This window comes from Poecilia mexicana, unplaced genomic scaffold (genome assembly GCF_051168715.1).
Source record: "Poecilia mexicana isolate PSO_F unplaced genomic scaffold, ASM5116871v1 scaffold_8, whole genome shotgun sequence".
In the NCBI taxonomy this organism is placed as follows: domain Eukaryota; kingdom Metazoa; phylum Chordata; class Actinopteri; order Cyprinodontiformes; family Poeciliidae; genus Poecilia; species Poecilia mexicana.
The window spans coordinates 11519501-11538876 of NW_028263377.1; the positions used below are offsets into that span (position 1 = coordinate 11519501).

Sequence of the window (19376 nt, forward strand, 5' to 3'; positions counted from 1 at the left end):
GAAGGTGAACCTGCCTTATCGTCTCTAATTGTTTGCAACGTCTAACAGCGTTACCCAAAAGCTCCATCCACCTACATCTTATCTCCCTCTTGTCCCTGCAAAAGAAAAATATACAGTGTTCACAGTGTGGACAGTGTGTTCAAGCTGAAACAGTGTTATCGTTCACAATGAACAGTTTGCATGTAGACTAAAAGAAGAAAAAAAGAGTATGTTCCTGCTGTTGTTTGCTGTATCGTCTGCATGGTCGGTGAAAGACTTTTAAATGTGTGTTTTTATTGTTTCCTTTAAAATCATGTCTGTCTTCTTCCCAGTTTTCTTCTGAAGTGAGATACATAGATAAAGGGAAAAGAGGTAATAGTTGTTCTGTCCACCTGAGCTAGCATACTGTTACAGCTCCTCTGAAGTTACAACAGGCTCCCTTATGACTCTCTTTGCTTAGTGAGTTTGAAGTGGGAATTAAAGGGTAGCCAGTGGTTTTACACACATAGGCTTATTTACTAACTAGGTGAAGACGGTTGGTTGCACAACAGTTTACTTAGGAGGACAAGAGCGAAGGAGGCGGCTTATAAAAAAATAAACTTTGTTCAGCTTTAGAATCACATCCTAGTCGTGTTTATTTGTATGGCGCATTTCAGAAACAAGGCACTTAAAAATGTTTTACCTCATAAAATAAAAAAACATCATACAGTCAACTAAGTAATGAGCGGTAAAATATCATCAAAATCATCAATACTTTGTGATGTGCAATTACATAAGATCCATACAAATAGACCTATAAGAAAATACAGCAGCACAAATATGCTGCTGTCTTTGTTTTTTAATGGGATTCAGCCCCACAGATATAAGCTGTGAAGCTCAAGCTGTCTTCTCTGAGCCATTAGAGGTTTCCCTGCATTTTGTTGCAGCATGAGAGCGGAGCAGAACAGAGGTTTCTGCTGGCACAGCACTGCTGGATGTGAAGAGTCATGATTTAGTCAAGAGTCTCCTCATATCCCAAGGACATGTTCATGTTCAAAAGGCTGTTCTCCCTCAGGCTCCGTGAACCCTACCCATGAGCCCCTTCTGCCCCGACTTCTTTCATGTGTGCGCATTGTTATTTTGCTGGTGCCGTGTCAAACGGGTTCGCTGCTTTAATTGACCGAAGAAAACAGCTGCAGAAATCGTCATTAAAATAGCATTTGCGACGTTCGGCTGTGAGTGGAGAAGTTGGGGGGGAAATTCTTGAACCGTCGACCCTTTCGGAGGTGACCTGTACAGGAGACGTGACCTTTTTGCTGCTGCACAACCGGAGGATTCGTCGAGGAACATCGCGTTGCTTTGGATTTATGTTTACAGACATTCAGAAATCAAGGCATGCACGAGCCTAACCGTGCCTGCAGTGTTGCGTGGCGAGGAGCCACAACAGCTGAGTTAGTTCCTCTGCCGAGTGCCGAGGAGAGCTTACATATTCTGCACACAAACAGGCTGGAAGCCCGCAAGCGGCGAAAACAAAAAAGAGCTGTTGTCAGCCAGAGAGGAGCACACACAGAGCCAGTGGGTGAGAAACGCCTGACTACTTGGTTATGCCTCTTTCTTAACTTATCGTAATTTCTCACTGCACTGTTATAATTTTTTCGTGATTAGGAAATCGGCTCAACCATGCAAAACAACTGGAGGGCAGAAAAGGCCCTTTGTGACAGCAGCATCTTCTGTCAATGCGTCATGTGTAGATTTTTATTTTATTTGGATTTTATGGGATAAACCATGAAACCATGAAGTTTTCAACACTATCTTACTGCAGCATTTAAATCCAGAATTCAATGAAATGTAACTTTAACTTTTATATTTTATTTTTTTCACATTTTGTCCATTTGAACAAGCAAATTAATTTTATTGGAATTTGATATAACATGTGAACACAGAATTGTGCGGCTTCAAAGTGTTTATTTGATACTTGTAAATAAAAAGTTGCATGGATTTGTTTTCAAACCTGTCAAACTTTTCACTGCGTTTACAGCAGCAAGTTTTTTCGTCATATGTCTCCAGTAGTAAATGTTGTTAGCAACTACAAAAGGCACAACTTCTGGTTTTCTCTTTAATTATAGATGGACAGACAGGTTTTCAGAAAGCCTATGCTGAGCTCCACAACTGATGCTCAAGCAGATTATTTAAAAAAAAAAAAAAAAAAGTATGCTAGTGTGCTTAATCAGAATCATAAGCAGCTCGAGTTTTCACAATTTTGCAAAGCAACCCCCCTCCGCTTCCTCAATCCCATCCGACTTCTGTGCTGCAGAGGCTTTGAGACGAGTGAAAGAAGGGGAGGACTGGAAGCCCCTCTGGGCTCGGACTCAAAAGACTCACAGAAATCCCATCATCTGCCTTGCCGATGGGCACAGTTCAGGTGTTTTCACACTGACGTTTTATCAAATGTGATGACTGAAGATCCATGGCTCCAGACAGTGTCAGCTTAGGCACACACTGAAGCAAAATGAGCGGTGAGAGAAGAGCCTTTTCAAAACTATACGCTTTTGAGGTGCGAGACGGGGCTTTACGAAAGTCATAAAGGTGCTGACGAATGACGCCGCACCAGAAGTTTCTTCTCCAAACTGCAGTAAAAGTCTTATATACAAACATCACTGGAATCTACTTTCTAATAAGAATATGAAAGGCACAGTAAAGTTTGTTGCTGGGTGGAAATCCTGTTGGGGGTTTTCCCAGAAGACGCCGCATGTCACTGCCTGCTGGATTGTTGCCTCTCTTCGTGAGGATATTTCATGCTTCCCTGCAGTGGACTGACCAAAGCCTGTTCAGGCACATGCCAGAATACTCTGCTGCCTTTTGAAATCGTCCCTAAGACAAAATCAGTGGGGATTTTTTCTGCTGTGGTATCAACAAACACAATTCTTCTGTTTCTTCCTAGCGGAAACCAGTGGGAGTCTCTGTGAGAGGGGAAACTTGGAAAAACCCCTCGTCTCTTCTTCAGTCTTGTTTTGCACACTTCACCACATGCATTTTGACATTCTCCTCACAGGAAAACACAGGACTGCTTGCAGATTTTTCTCACATACCTGTATGTTCCTCTTTTCAAAGTAAAAGGGGAATTAGAGCTCTGACAGCCCACATAGGAACTGAAAGTAAAGATAAATGTGAGGGAAGCCACTGTAAGGGAGTAACATTTTTAATCAGTTTCCAGAAAGATGTTTTTGTTTATCAAGAGATTGTGTTTCTCCACGTATGGCACTCTCGTAACTTTTATTTTTGAATCAAGGGTTCAAAAACAAAACGACTGAAGATTTCAAGTCTCTTTCTTCAAAAACATAAAAAGTTACATGTGGTGAGATTACTACGACTTTAAGCAAACTGGGAAACCCCGGAAACTTTGTAACATCAAGATGACCGGAGATGCCAAGTTTATCTGTTAAAACAATTATGTAAAAGTATCCACCTTATTCCTCAAACCCATGATGCTTTGCATAGCATTTCCTGTCGTTTTTGAAAGATCACAAGGTGGATTGTGGTTGTAAACCAGTTCTTTAGTAAAATGAATCCTGTACTGACATGGGTTGAACCCATTTTGCAGGTATTTGTTGTAGAAAAAGTTGATCAGTCGGGGCGTCTGTGTAATTCATTGTGTTCAGGCTGCAGTCTTACGTTTGTTTTTCTTTTAATGTACGTTCTGCTCTCCCATCACATTTTCTCCTAATTTGACTCGCTGTCATTCATCTGGTTTTGTGCTGCGCCTTGGTGAAAGTCCATACTGTGTGATTTAAATGTAAGGGTTGTTCACAGAAGCATGACAAATATCGGGTATCAATTTTCTTATCTCGTTGCAGGGACACATCAACATTGATGCCGGCCTGTTTGAGGTTAATCACATTAAAAGAAGATCGGCAGTGTCTACTAGAGGAAAGTCGTGATTGTAGTGCAGATTCAGGCAGGGATATCAGACTCACAGCTGAACAAAGTGGCATGGTTAGGATTTTTTTAAGGCCCAGACGGCTCGGGGGACCTGCTGTGGGGGTGCTGAGCCTTGTTCTTTGGAAGGAAAGCACTTATTATTAATAATTCAGGACCAGCTCCACTTTATTATCAGAGGAGGTGCTTCGTCGTCTCATCCAGCGAGAGCTTAAATCCTCAGTCTTTACACTGGATCTCAGATTAGGAATCAGAGGCACAGGATGTGATTATGAGTTGCAGACACTTCAGCAGGTGTCAGTCTGGTTCTTGAAGTCCTCTGTCGTCTACTCTACTGAACAGTTTTCTAATTATGTGCTGTGACTGGTAAGTTCCTAAAGAGCACAGAGAGAAAGAATGGCCCTTTAATGTGATAAATCTGTTTATTTCTTCATTTTCTTCTTGAGTGTTATAGCACCGAAATAAAAAACAACAGTAATATTGCTTTTCTTGTGAAAAAAGTGCTTTTAATCAATGTGTTTGTAGAATTGGAAGGCAATGAAGAACAAATTTCTCATTAGTGTTTTGTCTTAATTTTTGTTAGTTTTAAAATGTCAATATTGGCTGAAGTAAAACGGTTTGGAGGAAAATTGTGAAGAGTCAAATAAAACAACAATTCTACAGTTCTTCATTAAATAATTTTAACTTGACAATCATTATTATGGCTTGTCAATTTGACCCCAACTTCTGATTGGTTCTGATCGATCCGTAGCCGTGTAGGGACGGCCTCCTGGTAAGGGTAAAAAGAAATTCATACAGTGATGAAAAGGATTAATATAAAATAACATATATATAACTGGATACAGATTCCCATTAATAATTTACACATATCATGAATTAATACATTAAAAACAAACTGATTATGCATATACAAGTTTATTTAAGACAATTTCCAGGTGCTGCTTAATTTTGCATTTTAGCGAAATCTTATTTTTCCGAGAGTTACATCAACATATTAGCTTACACTGAATTCTGATGTCTTGTTTTTTGTTTTGTTTTGTTTTTTTACACACAGTTGATCTTCATCTGGGATCAGCTGGACGAAGCTACTTATGCATTCTTCCAGGTCTCTCCGCTTCAAATGTTTTCACTGCCATGCGTGTTGTTCTGTCTTAATAAGAGCTATTTATAAATCTAGAGTACTGTGTCTTCTGCATATCAAACGTGAGACTATTTTACATGTAGTGGGCTTGGTTACCTTATCTCATGCAGTAATTTGCCACTTCACAGTCAGAAGACGATGAAAACATTTCCGGAAGACGAACTCTCGGTTCATCTTTTCTTATTCCTTTCTTTTTTATTTGTATCACAGATAAAAACCGTAATAACTCTGATCTGACTCCCAACTGAAATAGAGGCACATGAGAGCAGTATGCCTGAAATTATTCTCACCACTGTGTGAGATTTAAGTTCAGTAATCTTTACAGGTTTGAAGAAGTCTTTTCATTTCACCAACATGTTTCTTCAGGCTGGGAGTAACACTCATGTTCAGCATTCAGCCAGAGTCAAGGCATGAATCTAAGAGAAAATCTATGGAGGGAGCTAAAGATTTCTTGGTTCAATAAAAATTATGTTAAACCTAAACCTGCCTCAGGTTTGAATAAATTAAGTCTTATCTGCATTTTCTATGTATTTATCGGTTTAAAAGCATCGAATTCTACTAGCTTAGCATTTCCCCCTCAAGAAGACACAATCAATCCATCCATTGACTTCTGATTATCTGAAGGCAGCTGCATAGGATAGAAAGCTTTACCAATAAACTCTATGGGCTGATTCATTTCATATTTATAAATTTATGAAAGATTAAAACTTTTCTTACATTTAAAGCACCATCTCCATTATTTCTGTGTTTGTTTAGCTCTTTTTTCATTTGAATAATCAGACGTTTTCTTTGCTAAAGGGAGTTTTCTAGTGTACAGAAGCCAGAGTATCCCTCACATAAATTCTTTATGTTAACAAGAGAACATTCATTTACAGCAGGCACAATCTTTCCAGTAGCGATAGCACCTAAAACCCTTAAAACCAAAGCTGTCAACCAATCTTCCCTTCCTCATACACACTTCCAGCCAGTCTGTCAGCCAGGTAGAGCTTTCTGACAGTAAGAGGGTCAGAATGGAACAACCTTCAGGTGTTAGGAGTTAGCTTACATCAGAGGGGATTTGGATAATAAATCATGTTGCCTTTCTGGTTAGGCGTTGTGTTTTTAATCCAATCAGTGGGAATTAATCTTCAAAAAATAGGTTCTATTTCAAAAAGAGGTTGGTGTAGATTTAAGGCTAATTGCATCAGCCAGCTCTGGATACAGGTTCAGTAAATGATGAATGATGGAATAAAATCACATGGCTGATTTAAAACCTATCATAGAACGATGATCAGGGAGTTTCCTCATGAATCCACTTGTTCTTATCATTTCTTTAAACACATAAATTAACCAATCAGTATCTAAGATGATGAACATTTTCTGTTGATATTAATGCTGGTGTACCTCAAGGCCCTGCATTCGATCCTCTTAATTTTTCCCTGTGTCATAAAAATATTCCTGCAATTTGTCCATCTCATATTTTCTCATTCTTATCAGATGTACATTTAGGATGTTGCATATTTACACATAGTTTGAATGTTTAAGCTCTCATACTGGTTCAGTGTTGAATGTGTTCTTCTCAATGTCGATAAAACTGTCTACAGATATTTTTTCAAGGACTATAAACAGAGATCTGGAACCAGTAATGTCACCGGGAAAAACACTGCTACTTATACTGGATTGTAAATACACAGGTGAAATATTTACAATCTGCCTTAAAGTACATTTTTAGAAAGTAGTAAATATATTTATTTTTACAGATTTTTGTAGGAGTACATGATTATGCCATGATTATGTAACACACACATTATTTCTGGCAAAATAATGAGGGCACAACTGCAAACAGTAGAAAAATGGTACAGTATGAGCAAGCTTTAAAAATATTAAGCAAAAAATCTAAGTCTTCATCATTATAGAGATTTAACTATATTGAATATTTATGCTGGGGGGGGGGGAAACACAATTAAATATTCAGATATTTCACTAGTGAATAAAATATCACAATGTGTAGTTCTTCTGCTGCTGAATAATTTCCTTAAACAAATTTGGACTTTTTTTATATTATTAACTGCCAGGGGTTGCAGATAGAAATAACCCACAATGACTAAATCTGATACCTTTAGATGGAGGCTACATGTTGGAAAATGTTTAAAAAGTAAGCTCCTTTATTCTTAGTTTTCTTCTTCTGGTATAGAAATTATCTATTCCTTCTTGATATGTTCTACTACTTCCAATGTTTTAAACAGTTTGACGAATTTGTAAGTTATTTAGCTCTTCCTTTCTTTCTTATTCTCAGGTGTCTAAACAAGATTTTTGTGTCCTTGGTAAATTCTTGCCTTAATTTTTTATTTTTTTGTCTGTCGCAGAATTTATTCATTTTCATCTATTTGAATTCATCTTTGGGGGATGAGTGGAGAGACAGATAGACAGAGAGAGAAAGCAGCTCAAAACTACACCGATCATAAATTCACTTAAAAGCTGTGATGGTTTTAAATATTCACAGTGGAACCTTCAAGGGCATAAAATCTGATTCCAGATTTCTATTCAGCTGTCAAGTTTAATTTTTACTCTCACAAAGAATGTTGATAGCTTTATCCCCATATAAAAAGAGTTATAATATTTCTATTATTAATCAGACAGAATTGAATTTCATTTTAATAGCTCCACCTAGCACTATCTGTGCATATGCATTAGACTGATAAGAACCTTTAGTGAGCAGACATGCTGGAGTCCTACGACTTACAGATGTACGTTAAACCTAGAGTGTGTAACATTTATTTAAAAATATATGTTTTTTTACATATTTGTTGAAACTGTTACCGTCTCATGGCAGTATAGTATGAGACAGACAATCTGTAAAAAAAAAATCAAGTGCCAATTACAGAAATCCACAGCTCAGAAACGACCAATCAGAGCCACAAGGAGGGTCTTAGCGCTGTCAGTTATGCTTGTGTATGTGCTACTCATACTCTCCCCCTTGCTCTCTGCTACGCTACAGCTTCTCTCCATCAGTAGAGCTTGCCACGACTGCTCAGGCTAGTTAGCATGACGGCGGGTAAGCAGTTTTCCTGTAATGGTAAGTTGTTTCTCCGCCTTTAGCACATTGAGCAGCATGTGCCCGTGGATGATTGACAGCATTGATGATTGACTCCTCCTGGTTCTGATTGGCTGTTATCAACAGAGAACAGAGCATTTTTAGATATTGCAATGATACCTCAGGGAAGGGGTGGAGGAGCTTGATTTTTTCATATATTATTTGTCTTATACTGTCACAACAATAAAAAAAGAAAAGAAAAACATACTTTTTATAAAAGTTACATGCTTTGATGTCATAAATGGAGGCCTGTGACACTGTTTCCTGTTTGTTTCTGCAGTAGATGAGATGATGGCAACAAAACATGCAACAACTCAATGTCTACTAAACCAGAATACATATGATGCTGTTAATTATTATTTATATGTGAGCATATAAATAATAAGCGTATGCCATGGATACAACTATTTTCAGTTTAAGTTGCTTTGAGCGGATGGAATCGGCATGTCAACCTGATCCATCTACTACATGAAAGGCAAATATTTCATATCAGTTTCACTGAATAAATTCCAAACAACTGATCTCTGTCAACCAAAGAGCCACGTGAAATTATCTCTAGCAGGGAAAAATAATCTGGAAGATTGGCGTGTGAACCACACGTTCTGTTCGAAAACGGCAATTTCATCAAACAAGCTGAAAATACTGTGCTCATAAAAGCAGCATGATGAAACCACAATGCTTTATGGAAAACAACAAGGGAAGTGCCAATCTTTTAAAACAATGAGATTTTATTCACGCTAATTGGAAGCTATCGCAGCATGTCCTCTCCTGGACGGTCTTCAGTGCCATCCGTAGTCTTTGGTGCAGACCAGATCTGAGCTGCATGTGAAGGACTTTCCACTTTGCTTTAGTTGAAAGAACCTTACTGAAGGCTCTTCCTCTGGGATGCTCCGGGGAAGTCCGTGTGGGTTAAGAGAATAATCTCTTTTTTCACTGAAAGGATTATCCTTTTGATTTGGCATGCAAAGAGTGTCTCTTTTCAGTCTTAACATTTCTCCCTTGCTTTTATTGTCGCCCCCATTGAAGTAGGTACATAAAAAACACCTAACAGAGGAATGTCTAGAGGTGTCACATGCAAGTCTGGGGACTAATAATAGAAAATAATCGGTACAGTTGTTTTGACATATGTCATCTAAATCTGGTGCGTTCTCCCCTTACATTATAGAGATAATTTTTATGCACTTTTCCCTTTAAGTACATTGTTTTTCAGGATTTGAGAGATGGATGCCATATGAACTTTAACTGAAACAGGAACTTGTTTTCGTATAATTTCTGATCTAAAATAAATCACAATTTCTTCCAGCTGTTGCAGTCAGTCTTAAAATGTTGTTTACATTTGGCGTCTATTAAGCTCCATCAGTGTTTAAGAGTGAATTATTCCATTCGATCCCAACAGAGCTCTTCGCTCTCAGGCTGACGGTTTATTGGCGATTCCTGAAGTTTCTATAAGTAGATGAAATGTTTTAGTTATCATTACCAACCTTCCGGTTTTTATCCACGAGGCAGACACCCTGTCTACTTTTAATAGGCTTAACATTTTCCTTTTTGATAAAGGCAGTTATTAGAAGTTAAACTGAGCTATCAATATAGTTGTGCTGCTTCAGGCCTAGGCTGTCAGACAACATGTTCACCCACTTTTCCAGACTAATTTACTCTTACACTGCTCCGTTTGTGTTATCTCTCTTGTTTGTTTTTTTTACTCTTCCTTCTAGAATACGCTTTGCCCAGCTTTACATGTAATTCTTTCCTAGAAGGGGCCATAAACTGAGCCATTGCACACATTAACATTCTGCTCTCAGTTTGTTTCCTTTCCACAGCCGACACAATTAGCCCTTTGATTCTGTCTTTAACTCTGCATCTCTCCTGGACAAAAGCCGTTCAATGAGCTTTTACTGCCATGTCTTCTTCACCCCTGACTAAATGATTGTGTGTTTAGCCCTGAACATTGTGTGTTTGTGTGTTTAGCCCTGAACATAGATGTTACCTCTGTTAACTTTGTGTACTCTTTGTTTTTCTTTCCTGCAGAAAGCGCACCTGCCTCTGTGGTTCTGTGCTGCTCAACCGGACCCTGGTTCTGGTGGATGTTTCGTGGTTCCTTTCCGTCATCACAACTTTCTCAGTCTGGATGAGGGATTCCTGCAAAACTAAAAGTTTACTTCGACTTCCATAGCTGACTTATCATCTATTGACTTTAAATGAGGAAATAAATTTTGATTTATAATAATTTGAAGTTGGACTTAATAAAACTTATTGGGTCTGATTATAGTGCTGGGTTAGAGTTGATTGTGTTGAACTGGATTCATCTGAATTGAAATTAGACTGGATTCCATGAACTGGCGTTGTATAAATGAACGGAGCTGAATTTCTTCACAGTTTTCAAGTCACGTTTCTGATCTTTTCATGTCACTGTGACATGATGTAGTACTTAATAAACCAAATGTAAGATGCAACCATGATCGGATCACATGTAATGTATGCAGAATGGATGTGCATAAACAAATGAAGAACATAAATGGGAAATTAAGTCGTTAGCAGATGAATGAGTTTGGACACCAGTAATGATCTGTCGCTCTTTTTTTTTTCTTCAATGAAAAATAACATCAATGAAAATGCATGCAAAGCTCATCAGCCATGAACCCAATACAAACTCAAGGCTTTTTATTTAACATGTAGTGCATTCAGAGGCTGGCTGTAGGGAAATGAGCTGGACTCCCAGTTTGAAATCATGACTTAAAAAAAAAAATCCAAAATCCAAAAAAATTGGTCAGACCACACCACTACTGTCTCTTTCTCATCTACAGCTGCCACTCACGCTTTTCATCTAAGGTAGGGCAAAGAAATATAGAAACGGAGGGATCTGAAGGGGGGATGCGCCCCACACACCTGCAGCCCGGCCTTAGTCGTCATCTCACTCTTTGATTCTCTGCAGCGCGAAGCAGGTTCGCCCTTTTCCAGCGGTGGTTCCTATTAAACCGGCGAAATCAAAGGAATCCACTCTCATCTTTTCATCCACGCTCATGTTCACTGCGAACACGTAGACAGCCTCCTCCTCATCATCGCAGGCTGTTTCTGTGGTTACACTTTTATTATATAAAATGTTTGACTAGACAAAAACCCAGCTGTCATTTAACAAACTGTTTCCAAGTGCGGCCGGCTCCGAAGCACCAAGGTCATCCTGCGCTTATTCTCTGCCTCAATTCTTTCCCCCCAGCGAATGTTTCTGCCGGAGAGGAAACAAGGTGGAATGCCTCTTTGTAAACAGAGGACACATCACAATAGCTGGAGTTGTTGAACAGCTAAATTGCATACCAACTTTTATGTGCGGACAAAACATCGCCCAGATCTGGAGGACCCTTTAGGTCATGTACTTTAAACAAAAAAAAAGAAAAAAAGGTGTGTTTCAACAAGATTGTGTTGTCAGTTTCATGGTCTTCTCTGTAATAGTTTTGTTTACGGAACAAGGTCAAAGAAAGAGTAAGAGAGGTCTCTCTTTCATTTTTTTTATTTTTTATTTCTAACACAGGAAAAACCTTTGCTCAACCCAGACTGAGCTTATGTTACCTTACCGCTTCCTTCCAGTGGGCTTGTAAAGTCAACTTGCGTAGGACGTTGTACGCATATTAATTACGCCATACAGTCTGTTTTTATCTTGATGAACCTCTATTATGAACTGTCTTAAAGATTTAGTTTAGAACATAATACCTTTTCAGTTTAAAAGGATTGAATGTAATGAATATTCTCTGTGTTTGTTACTAGAGAATGACATGATGTTCAGTAAAATTCAGACTCATTCGCATTGACAACACTTCAACACATTTTACCTAAAGTTGAAATCGGTTGTAAAATAACTGCTCTGCCTCTTGGCTTGTGGTAAATGATGAGTAGTTCCTTATCGACGCTCCGGAGACGAAGGTTAAATTGAAAATAAACTCAAAACTAAATGTTTTATCAGAGCTCAACCAGAATCTGTTCTGACATGTAAGCCATGTACATCAAGTAGATCATTTCCAGATTCACCTCTTGATGCAAGCGTATATGATCACCGCTATGTCAATGTTGGTCAAATAATAAACAGTTGGTCTGATCCCACTTTAAAAAAAATAATACAGACGTATAAAATTTTGTACATTTTGTGCAATTATTGGCTTTACATGTGCCATGAGTGGGTTTCCACTCAGGGCGCCGCTGTCTGAGGGGCTCACATTTAGCATCTTTGACAACAAATAGCAGACCTTTACTGGTATGAAAGTCCACTTTAGATTGAGACAGGCAGGAAAACCACTATAAATCGGTCCAATCTGGACTGAAACGTTCCACACTGACTGAAGATGCACTAAAGTGAACTAGGAGTTGGGGCTGTTTTTAGTTTCCTGCAGAAAACATTTTAAAATATTTAGTTAACGTGGGTTGCTATTTTACTCATTTACCTTAAACCAACTTTGAGCATCTGTAACAGCATCAGCAAAGTGCAAACTCATTGGCAGAGACAGACAGCTATCATCTTTATAGACTTTGATAAACTGTTGTTGTTTCAACTCAACTCAGTCAGGTCGTGTGGTGGCTAAAACACTGAATAAAAAAAAGAGACAGACTTCTCTGCATAAACAGTGGTCATTTGTAAATTGCCATCCAGTGTCTGGCGGATGAAAACAGCCTGGTTATTATAGAAATAATATGTATCGAGGGGAGCTATTTCTACAAATGAAATGTGGAAAAGAGTGTGTTTTGACACATGTGCAGGTCTGTGCTGTGACTCAGAAAAACAGTGGGTGAAAAATGGATTTCAATTATCTGACCGGCATCTATTATTTATGCTAGCCTATAAGCATCAGGGTGGGTTTTTATGTTGCACCTAAAGGATTCAGAAGAAATGTTCTAGCGGACATAACCTGCAAAATGACCAGTGGAATAAATTATTCTCCGTCAGACTCGCGATTCTGCTTCAAAGCTCAACACCCACAGAAACTGGGACCTTTCCATGTCTCACTGAGGAGAAAAGAAGAAACAAGGCATGTCTGATGTTGTTTAGCTTTGCATATTTGTGCTTTATTAATAGCAACTGTTTGTAAAGGCCAGATTTAATGAATGCTTTGCCTCCTTGAATATGATAAGCTGCTACTGGCTCCCTGAGCAGAACAACAAATGTTCACAATTACCAAAGAGTTTTCAGGTAATTGTTATTTCAGGTCTCTAGGAAAGAAGGTTTAATGGAGTGAGAACACACACAAAAAAATATATAAAATCAATCTCAAAACCATTGGAAGAGGGCGCAGTGTTTTTAGCAGAGATCTGCCGTCTTACTGCGAAGCAGCATCTGCATAAATATCAGATAAGCATCCTTTACTTGCATCCTGTCCGTTAAATTCAGCTCCAGGAGTTTACAGATGAGTATCTATCGAAGCCTGTCTCACAGAGTGATGGAGCTGAAACAGAACATGTTGGCCGCAGTCAGGAACGCTCCTTTTAGAGAAAATGGGGCTTAGAGTTTCTTCTTTTTTTTTAAAGCTCCAGTGAGGCATTTATATAAAATAAAATGGATCCAGTAAATACTGGAACGGATGAACAGCCAAGATTCAGCAGCAACATAATGATTTAAAACATATCGAGACGGTTACTACAGAAAAACATCGAAACCGGCCTCTTGGTTAGACTCAAGATTTTATATGAGTTTCAAGAGAGGAACTAGAAAACAAGATTATCTGTCTTTTTTTCCATTTGGTTGTTGCTATGGTAGGTTTGGCTTTTGGTTTGTAGATCCTTTTACGTTAAGATCAGACTTTGAGTAGTCTCTCCCTCAGTTTCCTCCTGCCGCAGCTGTTCCACATCCACTAACTACCGCATCACATTCCTTTGTCATTTTCCATCTGTCTCAGTTTTTAAACTGAGTTCATTTTTCATTTTTCAGAATTAAAGCTTTTCCTTTCATCTCTCTCCCTCTTCCTTCATTTGGGTTTGACTGAAACTAAAATCGCCACTTATAGAAACACTAAAAATATAACCTTAAAACAATCAGGAAACATACGAAGACCATCCAGTTTGTGATCAAATCTAAACTATTTGTGGATATCAAAAAGACAGAGCAGAACTTGCTAAAAAAAAAACGTAACATAAATGCAGACAGAAATCATAAAACATGAAGAAGATAAGACTTGCTGAAATTGCTCATCATAAACTTAGGTTGAGCAATAAAATTTTAAAAACGTAATAAATATTTAACTTTAAGTTAAAAAAAAAAAAGCAACAACAGAAGAATCACTTTAAAATCAAAATAAACTCTCAGCTGCCCTCACCTCTTCAGCATAGCTGTTGCACAGCTGAGGGCCAAAGTAGAAACAAGATGCCTTCCACGCGTTTCAGTTCTCACTTTTGGTCTCAACACAAAATCTTTTGCAGAAGACCTGAGGAGCTTGGAGGATAAAAGAAAATCTGATGAAAAGAAACACCTAAGACAGTCGGGTCCAAAGTCAGTCTTGTAGGGCTGGTATCCTGCAAATTTTAGTTCTTTCCACGGTACAAATAGACAACCTCAGGTGACAACAACTATTTAGATTCGGTTTTAATTGTTAAGTTTAAGTAGATATTTGACTTTAGTCTCAAATTCTCACAGCTAATAAATACAGAAACTTTAGAAGAAGTGAGAAAAAAATAAAGAACAATGTGCGTAAATCAATTTGCATATCTAATGGCAACATTTAAAGATTAAAAAGTGTGGGACCTAAAATTGAGCCTTGTGGAACACCATAGCTTAACACTCCACTGAACAGTTTTATATATTTATAAAGAATTTCTAACCCTGAGACGCGAGCTGAACAGCTTGAGGACGGCTGCAGAAGATTCAACATGTCTGAGTCGTCGACGCTCACACCGATCGAGCAACAGCCTGTCTGATGACTTCATCTCATCAATATGCAGAATCCTTGTTGACTTCAGCAAAGGACCTCATGCAACAAAGATCTTAACCAAATCTATTCTGAAAAAGCTAAGATTGCAATGTTGTTTTAGGGGTGCTGATTTGACAAGATCATTCTGCACTTCCTAATCACAGAGGAATGTCACAAAACATGTTTTACGACGATGCACGTTTGTGTATGCACTACGGTCTCGCTGTTTTCCCACTTTTCAAGCACTGGCTGCCTGAACGCTTTCTTGTGTCAGCCTCTGGAGAGCGGAGCTCTCAGAATAGCCCTGCATGACGGATCGTGAGGATTCTCTCCGTCTTCTCTCATCGCTATGCAGAATCCCGTTGACTTTAATGTGTCAGCACTTAGCTCTAAGAATAACCCAGCACCCATGCCAGAATGCATGAGAGGAGTTTCCTTGTCACTAAAGTCCATACCAGCTGTTTGCCTGCTCTCTCTTTCCTCGTCTCATTTTGTGTATTCCTCTGTACTCCATTCAGATTAGGTTATGTTTAAAGGGATTTCTTGGACTCGACATTTCAGGAAAGTTGCATTGTAAACTGAGATATGAAAGTCTGGCATTAAATCAAACTACACTTTTCCTTCTTTTGATCAATTTATTTCAGAAGATTTTAAGAGAGAGACTTCTGTGTAAGAAGTTTACATGCACTTTGATTATTATATCTTCAAAAAATGCATGAAAGCCAAGGTGATGCTAGCTGCAGCTGCAGAGGCAAGAGTCATTACTCACAGTGACACAACTCCTGTACAAACATGGCAACTCAGAAATGAAGAAGCTGTTATTTCAAAGGGAGCAGGGGGAGGCGGGAGGGAAACAAATTACTGATGGCAATTGCTGTCAGAGACAAAGATCTTAATTATTGGACACATGTTTTGTGGTCTGATTAAACTAAACTTTACAACTACATAATTTTCCTATTCCTTTTATGGAATCCTCAAACAAGGATATTGAGATATTTTTCTGTATTTTGATTGGTTTGGAAGCCACCAAAGGACGAAGCTTGCCTTGTTCTCCATTCGTGCAACAACCACCACCAGTCAACAAACTGTGCGCGGTTAAACTATTTACACACTTTAGAGAGATTGTCCCGTCTTTGAAAGAAAAGAAAATGCAGCTGCACATTGTTGTTTAGATTTTGGTCAGTGGGTGTCACTCCTTTCCCACTGCTTATGTCTGTTAGTCAATTTGTTGAAACACAGTTCAGTGATCAGCTGTCACGTCTTAAACGTGTGTGTTGAACTGAGATGAAGAATTTCTAATCCTGAGACGCGAGATGAACAGCTTGAGGACGGCTGCAGACAAAAGAAGAACAAATCATAAGAAGATTTGTTCTTCTTATGTCTCCGTTATAACTCCTGAGAATCGCACACCATGGGATTCTCCTGCCTAAACAATTTCAAATTAGGTTAAAGGTTATTTAGCAGGGTGGTTCTAATTTTAGTTTCTCAAAAACAGAAAGGAACAGTGGGGAATATTGAGGAAACTTTGGGTTCATGTTTTTATTGGGGGGGCTCCAGCAGCAGCAGGAGCAGGAGCTGTGGAGCTTTTTGGACATTTGGCACACCCTGGCTCGATGCAGATATGCTTTAAAACCAGCTGTCATGCACACGTCCCTCAGTTCTCACTGCTAATGTTCTGCAGTATGGAACAGTGAGCATGACTCCTCTCTGCATCCCTTCTTTGTTATTCAGTGGCCCTCGCTGGTGGAGGAAAATCCTGGGGTGTGTGGCCTGTTTTTACCCCTGGAGCCCTGAGGGATGCAGGCAGCCTGTCACAGCCAAGCCTTCCACTTAATATATTATTGATTTAGCTTATAAAAGTGAGGTAAAAGTCAAAGAATCAAGACTGGGAGTAAGTTAATCATGAGTATTTGCCAAAGAATAGTTATATATATATATATATATATATATATATATATATATATATATATATATATATATATATATATATATATATATATATATATATATATATATATATAACTATATATAGTTATATATATATATATATAACTATATATATATAGTTATATATATATATATATAACTATCTATATATATATATATATATATATAGTTATATATATATGGGTCTATATATAGACCCATATATATATATATATATATATATATATATATATATAGTTATATATATATATATATATATATTTTGGCGATATATATATATATATATATATATATATATATATATATATATATATATATATATATATATATGTATATACATATATGTATATACATATATATATATATATATATATATATATATATATATATATATATATATATATATATATATATATATATATATATATATATATATATATATATATGTATATACATATATATATATATATATATATGTATATACATATATATATATATATATATATGTATATACATATATATATATATATATATATATATATATATATATATATATATATATATATATATATATATATATATATATATATGTATATACATATATGTATATACATATATATATATATATATGTATATATATATATATATATATACATATATATATATATATATATATATATATATATATATATATATATATATATATATATATATATATATATATATATATATATATATATATCGCCAAAAAAAAGACCCACTATTTTTAACTAGAGTTGTGAACCACAGTGACAATGACAGATGAGCTCTTATTTCACAGAAAGTGAAATAAAGAGTGATGGGAGTTTGTATGGGATGCTGCGTAGAGCAGGTGGCCTCAAAGTGTTGCCTTGTAACAACAAGCTCCCTGCTTCCTGCAGGCTGTTGTGCCACAGGCAGAAACATCTCCATGTCACAGCACATCATCCAGGACCTTTCACTCATTCTGAGAGTCACAGAGGAGGGAGGTTTCCTTAAGGCCAAAATGTGGAGAAGTTGGTAGAAAAACATTCTGGTCGCTTTCACTCTTTCTTAATTAATTACATGAATTTAAGTGATTAACCCACAAATCATCTTTTTTTGTTTGTTTGTTTGTTTATTAGTTTTTGCAGTTAAACTGTCTAAATTGCTATCTTCATGTAAATGTGTTCAATTCTGCAATATATATATTTTACCAAAAACCAGAACTTAGTGCTGCCCTCTTTAGGTCGAATGGTGGCTACTGCAGCTGAATTTTCCTGTTGGTTACAACAGCACGGTTGATGTTCGCGTCTAAAACAGTCTCACTCAGACTCACCAGGAGTTTGAATAGCAAGCATTTGCGAGCATTTGATCGACAGCATTTCTTGGCGCCCGTGTGATTCGTGGTGCGACGTGGACGCAGAGTGGAGTGGGTCTCCTCTGCTCTAGCTGCAGCCAGTTTGCTGCAGGGTGACTGGAAATATGTCAGGGATTAATATATTAATGCTTTAGGAAGAGAGCGTGGCCAATGGTAGCGGTTGCTTCTCACTCTGAGGACAGTTATTGCAGAGCAATGAGTGCTTTCACTCGTTTTCGCCATAGACGTCTCCAATAAAACTTAAAAGTCACGATTTGCATTTTTGAAAAGAAAAAAAAAAGTCATAACATGGGTCTGAGAAGTCTCTAAATATTGTGACGAAGTGACATGGTCTTTCCCTCATCCTGACTCCCTCCGCTCATCGTTGTCTCTTGGCCCCGCCCATTTTGGTGGAGTTTTTCAAAATTTTACTGAAGTTGGGTGACTTACGCTTTCACAGGGCTTTCGCTACACTTTAAAAGCTACATTTTATTCCCAGCCTCATTTTTTTTTTTTTCGATTTTTTTTTTACCAAGCATATCCTAAAAGCTAATTTTCTGCGTGGGTTTTTACTCAGTGTTGTCATTCTTTCTACAATCTCAAAGCTCTAAATAACTGAAAATATGGTAATTATGCAGTACAGTACAATGTAATACATTCATTTTGACAGAGTATTCATCTGCTTCCTGGCTAAAGCAATGGATAACCCTACTGCTATCATTAGCATTTTTCATGGAAGGTACCAATGGCTTCATGCTTCTGTGTTTAACTGTCTCATTTCTGGATGAAGCAATAACTGTATGCACCATTTGTTTTTCCTTTTCTATATAAAGTACTCCCAAGTCCTATAATTACTAAGCTAAATACATCAAAACCTGTCTGTATGCTTTTTTTAAACGGTGTAATTTCTAAAGGTATGTGGATATCAAGGCTTACATGTTGACATATTTTTGAGTGTGAGGCAGTGTTTGTTTCTGTCATTTTAATTGGAGTCAGGTTTGAATACCTGCCTTACTTCATTAAATCCAGACCTTCACAACATATCGGAGTTGAAATGTTTTGCGGCACAAGCCTATCAAATTA

At 37.5% G+C, this 19376-nt stretch overlaps 1 long non-coding RNA gene across 1 annotated transcript; it reads left to right on the forward strand.

Annotated features, from left to right (window-relative positions):
* Positions 1 to 889: 889 nt before the first annotated feature.
* Positions 890 to 4523, forward strand: LOC106906683 (uncharacterized). Its single transcript, XR_001415416.2, has 2 exons — positions 890 to 1537; positions 1624 to 4523. It is a non-coding gene; the product is annotated as an uncharacterized LOC106906683 (long non-coding RNA).
* Positions 4524 to 19376: the final 14853 nt, after the last annotated feature.